Source organism: Lygodium microphyllum, chromosome 21, assembly GCF_053477565.2.
Source record: "Lygodium microphyllum isolate KBCC chromosome 21, Lygodium_microphyllum_v1.1.10, whole genome shotgun sequence".
NCBI classification, from domain to species: domain Eukaryota; kingdom Viridiplantae; phylum Streptophyta; class Polypodiopsida; order Schizaeales; family Lygodiaceae; genus Lygodium; species Lygodium microphyllum.
In genome coordinates this window covers 55,422,773-55,445,143 of record NC_141155.1, presented here as the reverse complement: position 1 = coordinate 55,445,143, position 22,371 = coordinate 55,422,773, and positions in this window count along the sequence as shown.

Sequence of the window (22,371 nt, the reverse complement as noted above, 5' to 3'; positions counted from 1 at the left end):
GGAAGGGAGAGCTCTACATACTAATACAACAAATGATGTGTGTACTTTTCTCTTAGAAGAGATCTTTTGTAGGTATGGTTGTGTGCAGGGAAATATTACTGCATATAGGGGTGAATTGGATGCAGATGAAGCTCATGATTTCTTTGCACGGTTGGGGATAAAGCTTGCTTTAACTTCAGCTTATAACCCTAAAGGAAATGGCAAAAGTGAAATTGGTCATTCACCTATTGTGAAGGCATTGGCAAAAGCATGTGGAGAGAAGGTAAAAGAGTGGCCACGATTGCTCCCTTATGTCTTGTGGGATGACAGAACAACTCGTAGTGTTGTTACAGGATATATGCCTATAGAATTTATGTATGGTCAAAAACCTATCATGCTGATAGAAGAGATGATAGCCACATGGAGTGTGCTACCTTGGGAGGAGCAATTGAATTGAGAGGAGTTATTGGCCTTGTGCATTAGACAGTTGGAAAGAAAGTTAGAAGACATAGAGGCAACAATTGAAATTTTAAGGATAGGAAGGATACAGAACAAGAAATGGCTTGAATAAATACATAGATTGAGGCCAAGAACCATACAAGATGGGGATTGGGTATTGGTTTATGATAGCAGTTTAGACAACCAATATAGTGCCTTGCATAAAGTTTTCAAAATATGGTTTGGACTCTACGTGGTAAGACATGTGTTTCATAATGCTACTTATGCATTAAATGAGTTGGATGGGATAGCCATAAAACTTCCTGTAGAGCAAGGAAAAGAATCAAATTATTCAAGAGGCTGGAATCTACTGCCTATGAGTTGCTAGAATTGGAAGAAAATAGTGGCCATGACACATGGGTTAGTCATGAAGATATGGAAGATGAATAAGTAAAGGATATGGTTACAAAGGATTAGGAGGACTCAAAATCTAATGAAAACTAGGAATTTGGCACATCCGGAGGATGTGCAGATTCAAAGGGGGTGGATGTTGTGCCACTACGTGGACATAGTGAGAAAAACTTTGAAGCTCATCAACATCCGACTTTCTTATTAATGTAGAGAGTCAATGTGATCTGAGTCATTAGTGTTAGTGTCCGTGGCATGGATTGTCCAAAAATACTAGATTTCTGGATCATTTTAGCATATTTTTTATATTATTTATTGTAAAAATCCTTAAAAGTTAGAAAATCTTCTAGATTAGGATGGCATGCAAAAAGCTAGTTGGTTTTCCAACCAATTTTGGGATTTTTCATAAAAAGTAAAGATAGGCAAAATCACGCACATCGCGATCGTCAATTGACAAGCTGAAAATTTACACCTTGAATTGGAAGAGGAAGAAGGAGTGATTTGAGATATCCCTGACTAGGTGTTTTGAAGTTTTACCACCCTTTCAAAGCCAACGGAGCCATTAGATTTGGGTTTTGAGCATTAGAGAGGAAGTTGTTGTTTTGATGCACGTTTTTGGTCTACGAGGGAGCGCTAAGAGATGTAATGCCTAGAGATTACTTCTAAGTAGTGCCAAACAAAGGATTTCAAGTTCTATCAATACATATTGATTCGATTCATTGCGCTTTATCATTATTGTGTTTACCTCTTGTCTATTTTTTTAATTCTCTTCCATCTCCTATCTATACTTCCTTCTATCTCTGATCCTCGGTGGATACGACCTTTCGATAAAAACCCCTCCGATAGCGGGCTCCTATATCTCCAAACCATCCCCACAACCTCGCAGCCATGAGCATTTGGATTATGCAAAATGATCTTTCTATCAAATGTGTTTGTAGATATGAATTTCAAACTATAGTCCAACAGATTGCCCATCTTGACTCCAAGCAAAGGGAGTATCCCATACATATAGGTGACTAGCACCTCATCAATAGAGCACTCCCCAGCTAATTGTTGTGTCTCCTATGGCTCTCCTGTACCCCAACAATTGGCCCCAAGAAGTGTTGTCTCAAATATAAAGAATAAATATAATATAATCTACTCATTATATATATAGTGATCTAGGAGATAGATTTATTCCCTTACATAGATATCCCCAAAGATTACTATACTACCCTATAGCCAAGGAACCTCACACACTCAACATTGGTTGTCACCTAGGCATACAACTGCAATGCATCTAGGAGTTTTCTTCTTGGTACCATGTTTAAAAATGCAAATGCAAATTTTATGACTCATTATGCTCAAATAATTTCAACTATAAACTAGCCATGTGTCATGCAAAAACAACCATTCCATGATTTTATTTCTCTAATGTTATGCTGCATTGCAAAGGAATAGTACTAGGCTAACCTTGCGATTATTCCTCTTTAGACTTAAATAGATTGAAGCCTATATGCCATCACATGTAATGAAATCAAAACTCATTTAAATCTTATCTCTTTTTAGCCCCTTTTCCCCTATCATCTAGGTTTTGCTTTCATGCATATGTGTAAAAGGGTTTTGTTGTAATTTTTTTGTATAAATATGTACTTTTCACATATAAATGGAGGTAGATTGAGAAAAATACTTGTGTCTTATCCAGCCCATTATACATCCACACACTCTCTCTTAATTTTTATTATTTTTTGCACATTAAAACTAAAATTTTCATATTTTTCCCTTCAAAAGACTATTTTCATGATTTTTTTCATTTATTTGAACATAGATGATTAATTTTTCTTGATTTTATTATTTGTATGACTAGTATGGATTGTGATCCATCACTATATTAGTTATTATTCCATGCAAATAATATTGAACCCTCAAAATCCAAAAAAACCCCCATTTTCGCATTAAATCTCACATCTCTAGTTTGCAAATTGAATCATTTTTATATAAATGATTGAAAGTGACTAAGTTGTTTATAATTTTAGACATAAGCAAACATAAATTAAGCATTTTCAACCATGTTCCATGATAGACATAAGAGATATGACATAATATGCAATAAATCGCCACTTATGCTAGATCCTACACACGTGATGCATTGTATTTTGAAAAATAGAGCCACTCACACCATCACATATCCCGCTAATGCTTACCTTCATGCTTTCTTGATCCATTCCTTGCATCTCATAATTGAGAATCATCACCTATTCCCTCTCATCCTCTTAGCCCATATGAACAATGCTTATGGCGAGAGAGGAGAGAGAATGACTGAAATTTGAACTTTTTATACAATGCATCAAATCTCTTATTGTTTTCAATGACATGGAGCAAATAATTGCAGCATCACAGCCCTAGGAGGAGGAGGCATGATTCCAAGAGCCATGAAATTCATTTTTAAATAAAAAATGGCACACCAAAAAAATACCCCCTTCCCATTTGTTGAGTTTCATGCAATTAGGCTCTTTTATGCCTCACTAATCTTTAAGTTGCAAAAAAACTAGCTAGACCTTGCAGGTTCAAACTATTCAAAAGTGGTTTTGGGCCAAATAGAGGGGCAAATGACCTCAGATTTGCGATCCGGCTGGACAAACAACTTCATAATAGCCCATATATAAAACAAATATGTGAACTTCCTTAGGGTTGGTGGGTGGGCTCATGGCCACAATTATTGCTACTTTCTCAGGATAAGTGCAATGCTATCTGCACTCACAATATGCCCAAGCAATAATCCGTAAGGGACCCTGAATACACACTTCCGAGAATCTAATTCTATATAATACTCAGGACAATGCTCAAAGCACTTACGTAGAACGATGAGTTTTCTATCATGGGTTATGGTAGCCACCCCCAAATCATCTATAAAAACCTTAAGTTCTTTAGGGCAGATATTGGCAAAATATCTTGTGAGATGTTCTTTGCCAAGACCCAAGAGCATTCCATAGGCCAAAATCCATGACATGGTACACAAAGATACCAACAACTATAATGAATGTTGTTTTTAACTTATTCTCCTCAGCTATGGCCATTTGATTATAGCCTGCGAAACAATCCATAAAGGAATACATTTCTCGCCCTACCAATTGGTCTAAATTTTTTTCAATAAAGAGCAAAGGGAAGTATTCCTTTACTATTGATTATTCAACTCCCTAAAATCTATGCATAGGTAGATTTGATTGTTTTTCTTCTTCCTTGTCACAACTGATGAATACCATTCAGTGTATTCAACATGAAAGATCAAATCTACCTTCCTTTATCACTTTAATTCCTAAAAAAGAGGCCCTCTTAGCTCAAAAGGCATTCATTTAATCTTGTCTTATTGGCTTACTACCTTCTTTCAATGGGATTATATGCATGGCAATATAAGGGGGAATCACCTTCAATTTGTCATAGCTCCATACAAATATATCCCTAAACCCTTGTAGGAGCAATACATAGGTTGCACACTCATCATCAGATAATATAGTACCAAGTTTGATTGGATGTGGATCATCAAGAGTTCAAAGATCCCACTCTATTATATCGACATCGCATATCTGATATTTTTCCCTATCGGCTCATTTAAACACACTTGATAGACCTCCTCCATTGTGGAACCCTCATTGGACTCAGTGGAGCTCAAAGTTCCAGTAGTAGGCAGAGGTTTCCTCAAGTGCCTCCCACTTTATAGTGGGAGGTGGTGCCCTTTCATTCAATGGGCATTTAGGGTAAATATTCAAAATCATTCTCCTCAACCCATGCCCAAAGATCAAGCAATCAACTGGGATGTCTGTCAAACAATGAGAGTGTAATATCCATTGTTGTCCTAGCAACAACTGATAGCTTGGTCTCCTAGAAAATTAGATAACACGAAAATAAAGAATACACTCAATAAGTGCTACTATTACATATACTTGAGAGACTATTCCTTTTGGCTGTCTTAAACTATTCTTGGTCATTTTTAGGATAGTTATGACATCCTTTTGAATGGGTAAACAAAGCCTCTCTAGTAATACTATACTCATAATTTTTACGGGATGAACTTGGGTCTATCATAACAATTTCTAGCAAGATGCCATCAATATATGCTTGCACCCTAGGGTAGTATTTCTTGACATGTTCCCACCATTCAATGCCCACTCGATTGACATTAGTAGGTTCCATTGCATAATCCGTTTGTACGATTTTCTTGAAGTCCTTCTGAACGTTAGGTGGACAATCATATTAATTATAGAAAGTTCACATATGGCTTTGCAATAGCCTATTTTTCTTGCTATACTATCCTCTCTTTTGGCTTTCTGATATCCTTAAAAGCCTCATTTTCTTTTGACTTACGCTTGCTCTTAACCATGGGCTCCTCCAAAAAACCTTCAGATTTAAGAGGAAACACCTAGATATTGGCATTCACAATCTTCTTATCAACTATTGATCTGAGAAAATCACAAAAAAATATTTGTTTAACACTTTGTTGATTTTTTGTACATTTGGAGGTTTGAAATAAAAAAGAGGGTGGAAACAACCTCTTGGGAAGTCCAAGAAATCACTGGATGGAAATATTTCATGGACCGGTTTACCAAGGGTGGGTGAAGAGTAAACATCAATCGAGGAAGGTGAAGGAAAAATGTGTAATGTGAAAAGAAAAGACATGAAATGGATTTGGAGCCATCCAGAGGGCATGTGAGGCTCATAATGTCATGGCTTTGGAGCCTTATTATAATTCAAACAAATGGGACCCTTCTTGGAAGCATTAGTGAAAGAAAAATCAAGCACATGATTTTGTAAGATTTTTTAAAAATACTTTCACTCCAATCTTAAAAAAACTTTTCAACATGAAGGTTGTAGCGCCTGAGCTGAAGTTTCGGCTGGTATTTTTAAATAATTTTTTGGAGCTACGAGTCGAGAGATATGGCCAAAATGGTGGATGCCAACTTTTTTCAACTGCGGTGGAGACCACTCTCCCAATTTTATACACACCCACACTTAACACTTCCATAAAACATCATTCATTAGACTCCCAACCCTTTCCCCTCTCTTCTCCTCTCTCTCAAGGTAATAAACCATTAGAATTCCCCTCCTAAATCACCCTCAAATCATCCTTAATTGTAGTAGTAATGTATGAATTCTCATTACTCTCTCTCCATTATTGCTAGATATGATCTTATTTTATGAAGATTCTCTATATTTTTTTATAGGAGAGCTCTTGGACTCAAGCTATGAGGGGGATAGTGGAGACAACTCACCTATGATGGAACTTGATTAAGCACAAAATTCGTCAACAAAACATCTAGATGGAGCTTTCACATTGGTGGAACCTCCTTAATGCAGCTTTGGTGGTGTTAATTCCTATTCTATCTTAACCTCCTCCCTAAACACCCTCAAGGCCTATATAAAGAGGCATTTTCCTTTGTAATTTGCAAGAGAGAGACAATAGGCTTTCTTGAGCCCTATTGAGCCTTCCCCATTCTCTCTCACGAGCTTATGTAGTTCATTCCCTTACTATAGCTTATGTATGCTCTACAGTGTAAAAAGCCCATGCTATTGGTGTCAATATTGTGTATATTGGTTTTGTATTGAGGGTTCTCCGTCTATTGTGCCCTCTTAAGTTTTATTAATTCATCTATTTTTTGTAGTTCTCTCTCTCTCTCTCCCTCTCTTATCTTTCCTCTCTTCTCCCTCACAAGCTCCTCTCCCTCACAAGCTCCTCTCCCTCTTGCATAGCGTCCTAGTCCGCTCTTCCATGACTAGGTGGTGCCCTTTCCTCATTCACTTTGTGGTAGAAGGGAGTTTGGCATAGTATAGAGACTGCCATACCGAATTTCATTTGTCATAAATTGGTGCCCCCGCTGAGGACATTCTCATCCACAATTCACTACCTCCTTATGCGGGACGATACAACACATAGTGGTGCATCCTCTACAACAAGTGCTCCAAGTGGCTCTTCTCCAACGCCTTCATCAACTCTTTTTGAAGCTGCTCAAAGTCCATGACTCCCACAATGGTCTCCCAAGGAAGCCCAAGAAAGGAAGTATGCCTATCGGATGACGGCACGTTCACCTTAGAAATTATATTCTCTCACAACGGAAAAAATCATATTGCCATCAATTGCTAGGTTCTCATAATTGTGGTGAGTGTTTTGCAAACAAAGTGAAGGCCCTTTCAGGAGGTCCTTATATGAAGGGAATAAGAGAAAGACTCAAACTAGGTCTAAAATTGATATCTCCAACTTCCCTTTGGGTTCTCGAACACAACCTTATGATCTGATAGCAGATGTGAGCTCTCAAGGGCCAAAAATTACTTGGCCACAACTACTTCATGCCTCTCCAAAGCTATGACGACAATGGTAAAAAATGGTAAGCATAAGAGCAAAGCAAGATAAAATGATTAGTGCAATCAAGGCATATGGCCTCAAAGATATATTGCCTTTAGTGGAGGCTCAAATCAAAGGTTAACAGATTAGAAAAACATACATCGATAGTGGAGAAGAGGTTTGTGTCATGACAGAAAAGCTTATGCACCAATTAGGCATAGAAGTAATGGAATCCTCAATCTTTAGGGCAAAGATGGTCAACAATGATGCAGCCACATGTGTGGGTGTAGTGAAAGCTTTGAGAGTTTCTGTTTTTGGAATCCCTGCAGCAGTGGATATTTATGTGATGCCAGTAAAGGGAGAAGGATATCCCCTCATCCTTAGGGAGACCTTGGCTTATGGGCATTGAAGCTAGGCAAGATTGGGCAATAGGGGATCTGGAGTTGAGGCCACGTAAGGTGGGTGGCCATGATCAAAAGGTGGTTTACAACTTGAAGAGTGGGCGCCAAGAGAACCTTGAACTAGAAACGTCTGCAATGAGTGGAGCTCAAGTGGATGTTCCTCATCGGTAGAAGAGGAAGAGAGTTCAAGTGGAGAGAGTGATAGCACTCTTGAAGTTATGGGCATCACCTTAAAGGAACCTACCTCATTAGAAGACAACCCAAGAATCCAAGGAGAAGATGTGTGGGATGCTAGCCTAAAGAACATGATATCCAAGGATATAAAGGATGAAGAAAGGGAGGGTTATGTGAATGTTCATAAGAAGCATACATCATTGTTTAATTTTTATTATACTTACATTACAGGTGTCACTACATTGAAGCATCACATCCAACTCAAAGAAGGAAGCAAACTTGTAGTACAAAGATTGAGAAGACTGGGAGTTGTGCAATAGGATGCATTGTTGAGAGACGTGAAGAGACTCTTGAATGCAGGATTCATATACCCAGTGGAAGATTCAAAATGGGTCTCCCTAGTAGTAGTGAGGCCAAAGAAAAATGGTAAGTGGCGAGTATGCATAGATTACAAGCCACTAAATGCTGCAACAAAGAGGGACCACTTCCCTCTCCCATTTTAGGATAAAATCTTAAATGAAGTAGCGGGACATGAGTGGTATACAATGTGTGATGGCTACTCTGGCTACTTCCAAATGCACATTGCAGAGGAGGATCAAAAGAAGACCACTTTCATCACATCATGGGGCTTTTTTGCCTTTTGGGTCATGCCCTTTGGTCTCACAAATGCCCCAACAACCTTTCAACAATTCATGGATATGGTCTTTCAACCTTACTTTGGTAAGTCCATAAGGGTTTTCATAGATGACTTTTGTATTTACATCTCAAGGAACATGCATCTACGCAAGGTTGATGAAGGATTTACTTGCTTAGCTAGGTTGGATGGACAACTAAATAATGATAAATGTCACATTGGGGAAATCAAGGTTACACTAGCAGGGCATGTAGTGTCAATTGAAGGAATTGAGGTAGATCCAAAAAAGTTAGAAACATTACTAGCTCTACCTTTCCCAACCTCCATCAAAAAATTAGTCTCGTTCTTACAAAAGCTAAGATATTTGGGTAGATTTATACACTTACTCTCTCAGGCCATATATCCCCTTCAGCAACAACTAGCACGCCAAGAAACACTTGTATGGAGTGAACAAAGTGAAGGATATTTTAAGGAGATAAAGAAAATGTTGGGGTCTCTTCCTATAAGCCTCCAGCCTCGTTGGGAAGAAACATTCTTTGTAAACCCTAGCGTGGGAGAAGAGGCCATTGGTGCTACTCTCCTACAAAAAGATCCAAAAACATCCTTCATGAGGACTCTGTATTTTGCCAACCGCCTCATAAAAGCCTCAGTGAAGGCTTATACCTCCATGGAACAACTAGTGTTGGCCCTCATGTTTGTAGTAACCAAATTTCGGCCATATTTGCTTTCAAAGAGGTTTGTGATCATCACTGTGGAGGATATGTTTCCCTATGCACTATAATATATGGAAATCTCTCACAAAATAGCAAAGTGGGTGGTCCAAATTCAAGAGTTTGATTATACAGTACAGGTTGAAAAAACAACTCGAGCATGCATGGTTGATATTTTCACAAACAGGTGCTATGAGAAAAATCTTTGGGTGAAAAGAAAGGACCTTTCACCACCCCCATCCATAAAGACTCTTGTAGATGCTTATAGTCTCTACTTTGATGGTGCATACAAGAGAATTAAGGATAAGGCAGCCGCAGGCATTGTTGTTTTCTCTCATTTAGGAGAGAAAATCTATGGTGAAGGAATCATCTTGGAAGGTGTCTACTCTAACAATGAGGTAGAATATCAAGCTTTAATTCATGGTCTTTGTTGGTATCTTAGTAATTCAATCGAGAGGTTGAATGATTTTGGATACTCCATGCTATTGGTAAGGCAGATGCAAGGTACATGGGCACGAAAAAATACAAACCTCTCTAGAAAAATGAGAGAGGCCAAATCTCTTATGAGAAGATTTAGGGAGGCACAAGTACATCATGTGCCAAGAGACCAGAATAAGGATGCTGATCATCTAGCATCATCAAAGCTGAATGAGTCAATGGTGGGAGCAGTGGCTATCAAACCCCCACTCCAGCAAGGCAAGGAAGACTTAGAAGATATTCTACACCTCTTAGAGCAAGGAGAAGCTCCCAAACACGTGACTAAGGGAGAAAGACAGTGGCTAGCTCAGAAGGCTACAAGATATCGCATTGTAAATGATAGTTTGTATTGTCTTGGTAAGGACGGTGTGCTTAGAAACGTGCCTTCTAAGTGGGAAATTGAAGAAATCTTAAAAGCTTGCCATGATGATGTGTGTGGAGGCCACTTTGCACACGACATCACAAGTAGAAAAATTCTACAAGCCGGCTTTACTTGGCCCAGTCTACACCGAGATGTCAAATATTGGTGTCAAACATGTGAAGAATGTCAAAAATCAGGACCATGATGGCTCATAGCAAAACCCCAAACCCCAATCAAGGTCTATGGACCCTTTGAGAAGTGGGGAATTGATGCCATAGGGCCTCTACCATGCACTCCATCAGGAAAAGAATATATTATCATGGGGGTAGATTACATGACTAGATGGGCCGAGGCTATGCCAACTAGAAGAATCACTACTAAGGAAGTGAGTAAATTCATCTTTGACCACATTGGTTGTAGGTTTGGTACCCCTCTTGAAATACTATCAGATAGAGGATCAGGGTTTAGAGCTAATGTGGTAGGTGAACTCATGCAAAAGCTAAATATTCAACAACGACACTCTACCCCTTACTACCCTCAATGCAATGGATTGGTGGAGAAGATAAATGGAATGATTTGTAAAATCATCAGCAAATAGGTACATTCAAGGCCCTGGGATTGGGACAAGCACCTTAGTGGAGCTCTATGGCCTTATAGAACCTCCTTCAAAACCATGTTAGGGTTCACACCTTTTCATCTAGTTTATGGGTAAGAGGCTCTTTTGCCTATTGAGGTGAAATTAGCTAGCCTTCAGGTATTAGGTGGCACTGTAGGCTCTCAAAAGGAGAAGTTACATCAAAGATTACTGGACCTAGAGAGGCTACAATTGGATTGTGAAGAATCCATCAACCACTACTCCCATGAATTTGAGAAGCGTAGAGAAAAGTTCAACAAGAAGCTAACATATAAAAACATAAAGGAGGGATCTTTAGTGCTTCGATATGACAATCACCTTGATAAAAGAAAGGATGGCAAGTTTCTCTACCGGTGGGAGGGTCCATTTTGGGTCACAAAAAATTTTGACAATGGCGCCTACAAACTTCAAGACAGAGGGAAAAGTGCACAAGACCAGGGTAAATGGATGGCGCTTAAAACCCTATCACATCAAGGTGGGGTTAGCTCAAGATACCAAAGAGTATCTAGAGGCATAAGTACCTCTAGCCAGGTTGGGGGGGGATATATGATCCGAGAAAATCACCAAAAAATATTTTGTCTAACACTTTGTTGATTTTTTGTACATTTGGAGGTTTGAAATAAAGAAGAGGGTGGAAACAACCTCTTGGAAAATCCAAGAAATCACTGGATGGAAATATTTCATGGACTAGTTTACCAAGGGGGGGGTGAAGAGTAAAGATCAATGGAGGAAGGTGAAGGAAAAATGTGTAATGTGAAAAGAAAAGACATGAAATGGATTTGGAGCCATCCAAAGGGCATGTGAGGCTCATAATTTCATGGCTTTGGAGCCTTATGATAGTTCAAACAAATGGGACCCTTCTTGGAAGCATTAGTGGAAGAAAAATTAGGCATATGATTTGTAAGTTTTTTTAAAAATACTTCCACTCTGATCCAAAAAAACTTTTCAACATGAAAGTTGTAGTGCATGAGCTGAAGTTTTAGTTGGTATTTTTTTATAATTTTTTGGAGCTACAAGTCGGGAGATATGGCCAAAATGGTGGACGCCAACTTTTTCCAACTGTAGTGGAGACCACCTCCCAATTTTATACATGCCCACACTTTCTTTCCCACACTTAACACTTCCCTAAAAGATCATTCATTAGACTCCCAACCCTTTCCCCTCTCTTCTCCGCTCTCTCAAGGTAATAAACCATTAGAATTCTCCTCCTAAATCACCCTCAAATCATCATTAATTGTAGTAGTAATGTATGAATTCTCACTACTATCTCTCCATTATTGCTAGATATGATCCTATTTTATGAAGATTCTCTATATTTTTTTATAGGAGAGCTCTTGGACTCAAGCTATGGGGGAGAGAATGGAGACAACTCACCTATGATGGAACTTGATTAAGTACAAAATTGGGCAACAAAACATCTAGATGGAGCTTCCACATTGGTGGAACCTCCTTAATGCAGCTTTGGTGGTGTTAATTCCTATTCTATCTTAACCTCCTCCCTAAACACCCTCAAGGCCTATATAAAGAGGCCTTATCCTTTGTAATTTGCAAGAGAGAGACAAGAGGCCTTCTTCAGCCCTATTGAGCCTTTCCCATTATCTCTCACGAGCTTATGCAGTTCATTCCCTTACTATAGCTTATGCATGCTCTATAGTGTAATAAGCCCATGCTATTGGTGTCCATATTGTGTATATTGGTTATGTCTTGAGGGTTCTCCATCTCTTGTGTTTTATCGAATCATCTATTCTTTGTAGTTCTCTCTCTCTCCCTCTCTTAGTTTTCCTCTCTTCTCCCTCACAAGCTCCTTTCCCTCTTGCATAGCATCCTAGTTTGGCATAGTATAGAGGCTGCCATACCGAATTTCCTTTGTCACTACCATGGACTTAGGGTTACTTTTGCTTTTACTAGGGTCATCATTCTGAACCTCTTTCATTTTTTGGCCCTTGGTGACCACTCTCACATTGTTAGAGGCTAAGTTCCCATCAATTGGAAGCACCTCTACCAAACTAACCCCACTAGTGGGCACTTCCTTTAGGGTGGCTTTCCGCCTTTGCAAGATTTGCTTAGGGCCCCACCCCTCAAGGATTTGCATCATTTGAAAAATGATTCATTGGCCTGGGTTATTGACTACCTTGCTAGAATGAACTAACTCTACTCCAACATGTATTGGCCATATGTACTGACTTCCCACATTTATGACACTTCACATGAGAGCCATTCTATGGGAGGTGTTGACCACCAAACCACTTACAACTAAATATTGATGGACCACCCTCTTCATCCCATCAACTTGTGATTAAGTTTTGCTGCTTCTTCAAGAAGTTTACATCTACGCTATTTATCGATATTGTTTAGTTATCATGTGTTAGTTTAATGATTCGTCATGTCCTTCACTTCACCAAGAACATTTGATGCACTAGACTCATAACTGTAATCATATGCTTGGTGTCCCACTGGCTTAACCACCTAGTTAGGTATTGGTGGATGATTAATTGGCATCGCAATGGCTTAACCACCTGATTAATTGGTGTCCCAAAGACTTAACCACGTGGTTAGTATATTGGTGGTTGATTAATTGGCATTACATTGGGATTCTTCATTTGGCTTTCACTATTTAATGGGCCCATTTGGCTAGCCATTGGCATGGCACAAGGAGTTAGCAACATAGATACATTTTGTGTAACGTCTCCTCTTGCATTAGGGTTTTAGGTGGACTTATCCCAACTTGACTCCCATTAGCTATAGGTAATTTCAAATTATTTATAGGACCTAGACTTAGAGATTTTCCTGAGATGCGTAGGTTTGTTGTAATCGCGACTCTATCTCCTCCGCCCGTGTAATGGTGTTATTTATATTAGCCAGAAGAACACTACTTAACTACACTTGGATGTTGAAATCCAATCCATATAGGAAATACTATAGTTGGGTAGCAAGTGGAATAGGAATAGAGGCTTGCAATTTGTGAAACACCTCCTTCAATTTCTTTGCATAAGCTCGAGCATTCTCACAAGGCTTTTAACATGCAATGTTCAAAACACGTAGCCAATATTGACTACCTCTCTCACGTGCAAACTCTCTTTGGAAGGCTGCATAAAATAGATCTATCATGGTTATGGTTTTGGCTTTCAAGCCATGATACCACACCGCAGAGTCTTCCTTTCAAAGTCATATTAAAGAACATCATGACATGTCCTTTGTCCTAGATTCGACAATTAAACATTAACTTTTGGAACTCACTAATATAGAGTTATGCATCGTCCTCTACTAACCCATTAAAAATAGCTAGGAAAAAACCAAGCTCTCACAATTGCATCATTCCGGCACGTAGTATTGCAATTGGTTGCACCATCATAATGATTGGTTTTGCTCTAGGGGTTTGTACTAGAGGGGTTACACTCCCACTTAAAATAGGTGGACTTTCTGGAGAAAGGGGAATGTTAGGGCTTCCTCATCCCTTTAACAGACTAACTAGGATATTAATTGGGTCAACAAGACCTCTCACTCTTAGCAATATCGAACTGCTGAGCTCATTAGAAGGAGAATACCTCATAATGATCTCTGCTCTCCATCTAGCCCTTTTGACTATTTCTTGTTGTTGAATCTCGACTTGACAATTTCTATTAGGATATATTGAATCTATTTTTACCCTTTTTGGCATACATTAACTAATTTAGTCTGAGATTCAAAAACAGCCACTTATTAGCAACTCTCAATAAATACACCACCTTTGGGAACCTAAAATGGTCTCAACATTGACTCTAAGGATCTAGTTGGGCTCCTATACTCTCCAAACTACCCCATGGCCTCAAGGTCACGAGCATTTGGATGATGCGAAATGGTCTATCAAATGCATTTGTAGACATCAATTTCAAACTATGGTCCAATGTATTGCCTATCCCAACTCCAAGCAAAGGGATTATCCTATACATATAGGTGACTAACACTTGGTCATCTCAGGTAAGTTACTCATGAATATATGTGTGCATTATGTGAGTTCAAAAAAATATATTTTAAAAATATAAATTTTATACATTTTTTACATAGAGAAGGGTGTAATATAAATATGTTATTTATAGATTGAATAGAAAAGGGTTATATTTTATTTAGAAAAAATTTATAAATAAGGACATTTATAAATAGGCCTTGAACACATGTGATGTAGAGGATGTAGAGAATATACATATAGTAACTTCCTTGAGCTTGTCATACACACAAATAGAGCACCCCAATTGATTAGTTGTGGATTCTATAGATCTTTACACCCCATGGATTGGCCCCAAGATGTGTCATCTCAAACATAAAGAATAAATATAACATAATCCACTCATTATATATATAGTGATCCAGGAGATAGATTTGTTCCCTCACACATATGTCCCTAAAGATTTCCATACTAATCTAAAGATTTGTTCCCTCACACATATGTCCCGAAAGATTTCCATACTAATCTAAAGACATGTCATGAAGGGACCTAAGAGGAGAGAGAAAGAGGAGAGAGAGTACTTCAAGAAAGAGAAAAAGAGTACACAAGAGAGAAAGTCTAGATGAGGAGAGATAAATACTAGAAATGGAGAGAGAAAGACAGGGAAGAAGAAGAGAGATAGCTGGAAGCCATGAAAGGATAGGAGGAGAAGACAGAAAAAGTTGTATTCTTGTGTAAAATTTTGATATCATATACATGTGTCCTTTGCCCTTTTATATGCCCCTAATTCCACTCTTTACATTCCATTCCCACTTGGATATTTTTGTTCACAAAAAAAAGGGACTTATTAAAAATTGCCAAGTGGTGGAAGGGGTAGAGTACTTTGCATGGATTGAAAATAAATTAAGCTTGATCTTCAAGTATTATGAAAGTACAAATAGAGGGCTGAGATTTAAGTACAAAGCATTGTCATCCATTTGGAAACATGAAAATGAAATCTTGGACCAAAATGTCTGCCAGTAAGAGCTCCTCCTAGATGGAGACTCTCTGCTATTCACTATAGACCTTGATGTATTAGATCTATTAAATAACTTTGGATTCACTGATTGGAATTAGACATGCTATAGCTCTAGACGAAACTCTCTTTAAGTACTTTTAGTCCATATGACTCACACATCTCCAACCTTAATTTAGCATTAAATCTAGCCCAAAATAGAGATTTGTTCTACAGTGAAACAAAGCCCATTAGTTTGCATGATATTCTCTCAAAATTCTTGAAGGTAAGGACATAATTCTTAAAGCAATGCTGGTCCATGTAGAGAGTTAAGTCTAGCCCTTAGCCTCCTAGGTCAAAAGGAAAGGTGACATCCCATCCATGTATTAAAATCATGACCACCAAATCATAGATATCATCACTCATGAAATAATATGCATGTACTTGTGAATCCACAAAATCATAAGCAAGTGAGTCAAATAGAATCCCATGGTCAAGGTCTTCCTCATCAGAAGTTTCATATGCTGCAACTTTAAACCCTTTATCTTTCACTTGGTCAACATCAAAATTTTCTTCAACATGACTGTCTTCATCCTCTTCATCTGAATATGCAAGCACAAAAAATATCCTTGCATTCTTTTTTCTCCACATATCTTTTGATTAGAATACATCGGTTCAGCACATCTATAATATAACCCTTGAACATGCAATTCTCTAATACGATCACTAGTTAATTGTCGAGATTTACAAGTTTTAGACACACCGTTGCCCACATCATCACCATATAGATCAACAATAGAATAACCATACTGTTGTCCATGGTACTCATGAGAAGCATATAGTTGAGAAGGAAATGAATGCTGCTCACATAGTCATATTGTTGCCCATATATAGATAATGGTGTCCATAAGAGTGTGATTGGCTATACTCATTGTTGTACATATTTAGCAATGATTGTAATAAGCCTTGTTGAAGTGTTGCATTAGCCTTAACAATTGATACAACCAACATATGCTTACCAAGTACATGCACTAAAACCTCTTTGTTGCAAAACAACATTGCCATAAAGATTGACGAGAGCTTCCAAGATGCATGGCTGTACCAACAACAAATCCATATGAGATGTCAAATGTTGGGGCAAGTGCTCATTCTATTCGAATTGCATCTACAATTTCAGCTCTACCATCATAGTCACATCAAAATCCCTAAGTGCATATGCCAATACATCAATCATGTCAACATGTGAACACCTAACTTGTTGAATTTCATTTCTTGAATGATACCCATAATATTGCTACATCTCATTTCTTGATTTGTTCGTCCACCCCAAGTGCAACATCAACCAATGCATTGGGGTATGCAAAACCTTGGAAATTAGTCAATGCATTAAGGTATGCAAGATCCTAGAAACCTTGATTCACTAGGAAACCCATTTCTGGTTGTTGTTGTTGTGCAAGTTGTTGCTGCATATTGTATGCAAGTTGCTATTTGCACAATATATGAAGAAGAAAACCTGCACCCTCTTAGCTGAGTACCAACATATAGAGGCATGGCCATAGGAGGCTTGGAATATACATCACTTCTCTTAGTTAAATCTTGACTCAGTTCTACTGCTACTGATGTTGCTTGACTTAGTTCAACTATTGTTGCTATTTGCTTGACTCAAGTTTACTCAGTTTTATTGTTGCTGCTACACAACCACACATAATGATGATTGACTGTTATGAATACCATTTCGGGGAATATGGAAATTTCCCATAAGTTTGGGACACATGGTCAAATCTTTGGATTTGTCATAACTTGAACACTATAACTCCAAATTGAGCACTCTATAGCTCAATAAATGCCATTTTTCAAGGGCTTTCTAAAAATAGGTCACATCATATGGTTTTGAGAAACTTATGAACATGTTATCTGAGTGCCACCTTTTTAGTATTCAAAAAATGGGAATTGGGAGATTACCAAACTCACTAATATTGTGTTTATGATTTCCTTGCATGACAATGCAAATTCTACTGAAAATTCGTGGTGCCAAGATTGCTTGAATCCCTTGAACTCAATGATAATAAGACTCAATTTCAATGGAAAGGCATGGACTGATGCATTCAAATGGTCTTATCTTGAATCTGAAGTATTGATGGCTTGCTAGAGGAAACACCCCAACTTGAGTGAACTAGCAAAATAGCTTGATGGCTTATAGAGAAATCAAATTTAGACTTTACCTAACAACCTGTAACATTGACATCATACTGTCCTTAACACAAACTTGAATTCTCACTGTAATATTCAGCATGCAAGTTAGCCAATACATGACCAAGTGCACTTGCTATTCAATTTTCAAGGTCTGGGGACTTTCCCAAGAGAGCATAGACAGGTTCTTGATCTCTGTCAAACTCTATGGGATCTCCACACTAATTATCAAAATCCTTTTCCTTTTCTCTTAACCACCCAAGGTTGCATCTCAGTGGTTCAAACCAGTCTTCTATATCAAAAATCTACATGTGAGAGATTGTGATTTCAAACCAGAAAAATCTGTCTATGTAAGAGATTGAGATTTCAAACCAATCTTCTACATGAATCCTAGTACGAATCAGTAAATCAACACTGTCATACAAATTCAACAGCCAGTCTCCCTAACCTTTACTCTATGATGTATGAACTCCTTGAACCCAAAAGCTACTCCCTTGTCTAACACAGTCATTGTTAGCATGTCAAATGAGCTGCCTATTGTTGTAGAGTACAAAATTGTAGAAATAAGTTACATCAAGTTTTAGCCTACACTTCACATAGATCAATCTATAGCGTGCATATTTTAGAAAGTCAACCAATCATCACCACCTATGAATGCATTCAAGTAAACATTCTTTGTGCTGATAACTACAAATGTATGGACTTAAATGTTGTAGCCTGACACTGATAAGGATGTATGGACTCAAATGTTATAGCCTAATAGTGATAAGGTTGATGCAAGCCAATCCACCTCACTAATGTAGACTTCATTGTCCATGAAGGGGTGCAAAATAATGAGCTCCTATTAACAAATGGTACAGGTAAGAGAGGCATGAGATGATGAACTTAAATGGTACAGGTAACAGTTCTTTGGTCCAGGCGGAGGGGATGATTCTTGCAATGATTCGTCTGGCTTTGTGGGCAATGATAGTGTTTTTTTGGAATCTTTCAGAACCAGTAGTACTGCTGGTGAGAGTTTCCATAAGAGCCCATCAAAGCTATAGACATACAATGCTCTCCAAGAATAGATCCCCTCACAGCTAGCTCGCCAGCGAGCTAAATGGAAGTGGAACTGAATCTGCTAGTTTCAATGAATTTGATCATTGGTCCATGGCATTTGGTGAGAGAAGATCCTTAGTCTTCTCTAGCTGGGGAGGCAACATTTCTTATGGGAGAGAGGCAATATTGTTTTTCCTTCTCCTGTCGGGAGAGCTCCTCAAGTCTGATCGATGGAAGCTGCCGTTTCAGGAGTCGATCAGGCAAGGCTCCCAGTTGGACATGAGCTAGTATTGAAAACTGGTCTGGACAGGCCGCAATAGATTGTGGGATTCCAGGCTCATTTGACGGAGTGTTGAAGCCCCCTGAAGGCAGTGGCTAGGCTACTGCAAATCCACGTACAGTGAACCATCATCTCATCTTTCAGCTCCAATTGCCCTAACAGTCGCAGCTGTGCTGGTGTAAGCAGAACTATGCCCCCGCCATCTGCCTCGACTGGCCATTTGGCCGCATTTGGTTCTTCTCCTGAAATTGTAACGCCATCTGTGAGTATGCGTGCATGCCGGCTCAGCAACTCCTCACTTGCCTTTGTTCCTGGCGCGGCAAGCTGAAAGTGTAATCCCAGCCCCTGTTCTTCAGAGCATATTTGGGGTTCCTTTCCGAGGTCTGCACATGTTACCAGCAGATGACGAACATCGATAGAGATTCCTTTCTCAGATATTATCTCCGTTGGAGCATGCTTGGAGAAGTGAAGAGTTGAGTTATGAGGAGCTTGATCTAGCTCTCGTCCATGGAGGTCTTGATGCTCGTGATAGGCACAATGACTTGCACTTAGATGTTGATAACATGTCCTATGAGGAGCTGCTTGCCTTCGAAGAAAGGATTGGCAATGTAAGTGCAGGATTGGGTGCTAAAACCATCTCTTTGTGCTTGAGAGAGAGTAAATACTCTTCTTTTGATGCGACAGGTGCTACCATCTCTCAAGAAAGTGATATAAAATGCAGTACTACCAGGAAGAATTTGTGGAAGATGATGAACTTGCCAGTGTTTCAAGAGAATGCCATGAGTAATGTATCCTTTGATCCACTGTGTTCCATACATTTCACTCAGCATTCTACCATTGCCAAGACTAGGAGATCTGAATCCCGAGCAGCCATTGATGTTATGCAAAACTCTTACCAAGTTGCTTCACCCAAATTTGTTCAAAATAGCAAAGACTATTGTAATGGCATGCTTTACTCCAGTAGCTGCATTCTTAAAGAAATGAGACTCTGAGAATCTTTAGGGTTTTGGATGCCAAGTTATACACCTAGGCATACAAGTACCACGCATCTAGGAGTTTTTTTCTTTTGTAGCATGTTTAAAATGCAGAATGCAAAGTGTATGACTCATTGTACTCAAATAATTTCAACTATAAACTAGCCATATGTCATGCAAAAATAGTATTTCTATGATTTCATTTCTCTAACGTTATGCTACATTGCAAAGGGACAGTACCAGGCTAACTCGTGCTACTATTCCTCTTCCAACTTAAACAAATCGAAGCCTATATACCATAATGTGCAATAAAATCATACTCATTTAAATCATATCTCTTTTAGCTCTTTTTCCCGTACCATTTTACTTTCATGCATAGGCATAAAAGGGTTTTGTCATTATTGTTTTTGTATAAATAAGCAATAAATACACACTTTTGACACATAAATGGAGATGAACTAATACAAATCATCATGACCTATCCTCATTATATATCCGCATATACTCTCTTAATTTTGATTATTTTTTACACATTAAAACTACTTTTTTCCTTCAAAAAAACTATTTTTTATGATTATTTCCATTTATTTAAGGATCCATTACTGATTTATCTTGATTTTTTTATTTGCATGACGAGAATGGATTGTGATCCATTAGAATATCAATTATTATTTCATGCGAACAACATTGAATCCTCAAAATCCAACAAAATCCCATTTTCGCACTAAATCCCATATCTCGGGTTTTGTAATTTTAATATTTTTTATATAAATGATTGAAAATGACCTTTTTTTTAATGATTTGAAAGATCAACAAGCATAACTCAAGTATTTTCTACCATATTTCATGATAGACACAAGAGATATGACATAATATGCAATAAATTGTCACTTACGCTACGTCCTGCACATGTGATGCATCATATATTTAAAAACCGAGATGTTGATGCCATCACACAACCACTGATGCTTTATTGATCCATTAATTGCATCTCGTTAGGAATTGACACCCATCATCCTCTCAGCCCATATGAATAATGATTATGGCGAGAGAGAAAGAGGAGAGAGAAAAACTGAAATCTAAACTTTTCATACAATGCATAAAATCTCTTACTATTTTTGGAGTGAAGAATTGCACCATCTCAATCCTATGAGGAGGAGACATGATTCCAATAGCCATGAAATCTATTTCTTTAATCAAAAAATGGGGCACCAAAAAAATGCCAGTTCCTCCCACCCATTCATTGAGTTTCATGTAATTAGATTCTTTTAAGCCTCACTAATCTTTAGCTTGTAAAAAAATCGGTTAGACCCTCGTGCATGCACACTATTTGAGCCAAGCGGAGAGACAAATGACCTTGAATTCATAATCCAATTGGACAAGTGGCTACGAAAACTATTACCTTTGGCCTCTATGACTTTATTTTCGGCTTCCGGATCAAGTAGCTGCTTTATAGCACCAAATATTATGGCCATTAAATAGAGGGTTAAATGGACTCAGATCAACAAATGGACACTTGCATTGGATTCCTAGCATTGAAATGCATCCAGAAAAACTCCAACTCCTTGATTTGTGATCGTCACATTTTTTGCTAAAAATATCACTTCTATGGTTCTCAAGCCACTATTACCCTTTAATTTTGGCCCTAAAATCAACTCTCAAGATGAAAGCAAATCATCATCATTAGGCATTACATCAATAGTTGTTAAGGCATATGCAATGCTTCTTATATTCAAAATATACTCATTTATAAATATATTTCCCTTCTTCAAGGTATTCAACTCTTGCTTGAGTTGAATCTTCTATGCCTTTGTATTTACTAAAAACATATTCTCAAATATCATCCCAACCACATGTAAAAGTTTTTGCATTTCTGATATATCCCAACACAGTGTTATCAATGACTCCAGATAGCCAAAATATTACATTTTTATATTTTGCATTCCATTCATTTTACACTTTTAATTCTTTTGCAGTCATAAGATTACCTAGCTTTGGCTTATTTTCTTCACTTGAAAGAGACTCATAGAGACCTTTTTCAATAAGAAATATTATCACATGAAACTTCTATGATAGATAATTGTTATTATTCCACTATAAGGACACAAAGGCATAGCGACGGCGCTTTTCGACACAAAATAGCAACATCACTATTTGCCTCTGCTCAGACGAAAAAACATAGGCCCAAACCCGAGTGCGTTATTTTGCACGAATGAACAAAAGAGAGAGCGAAAGGGAGAGTGAACTCCATCTTGCATTTGAGAGGGAGAGGGAGAGAAAGAGAGAAAGAGGGAGAATGAAAGCTTCTCACCGCCGCCACTGCCGTTTGCAAAGAAAAGGAGGAAGTGTACGGAGGGTGAAGAGGAGCAGTCGTCGCGAAGAGAAGCCGCCGAATCCATCCTCGGGCCTTTGCGGTGAGTGCATTGTTCCTTCTTGCTTTGTTT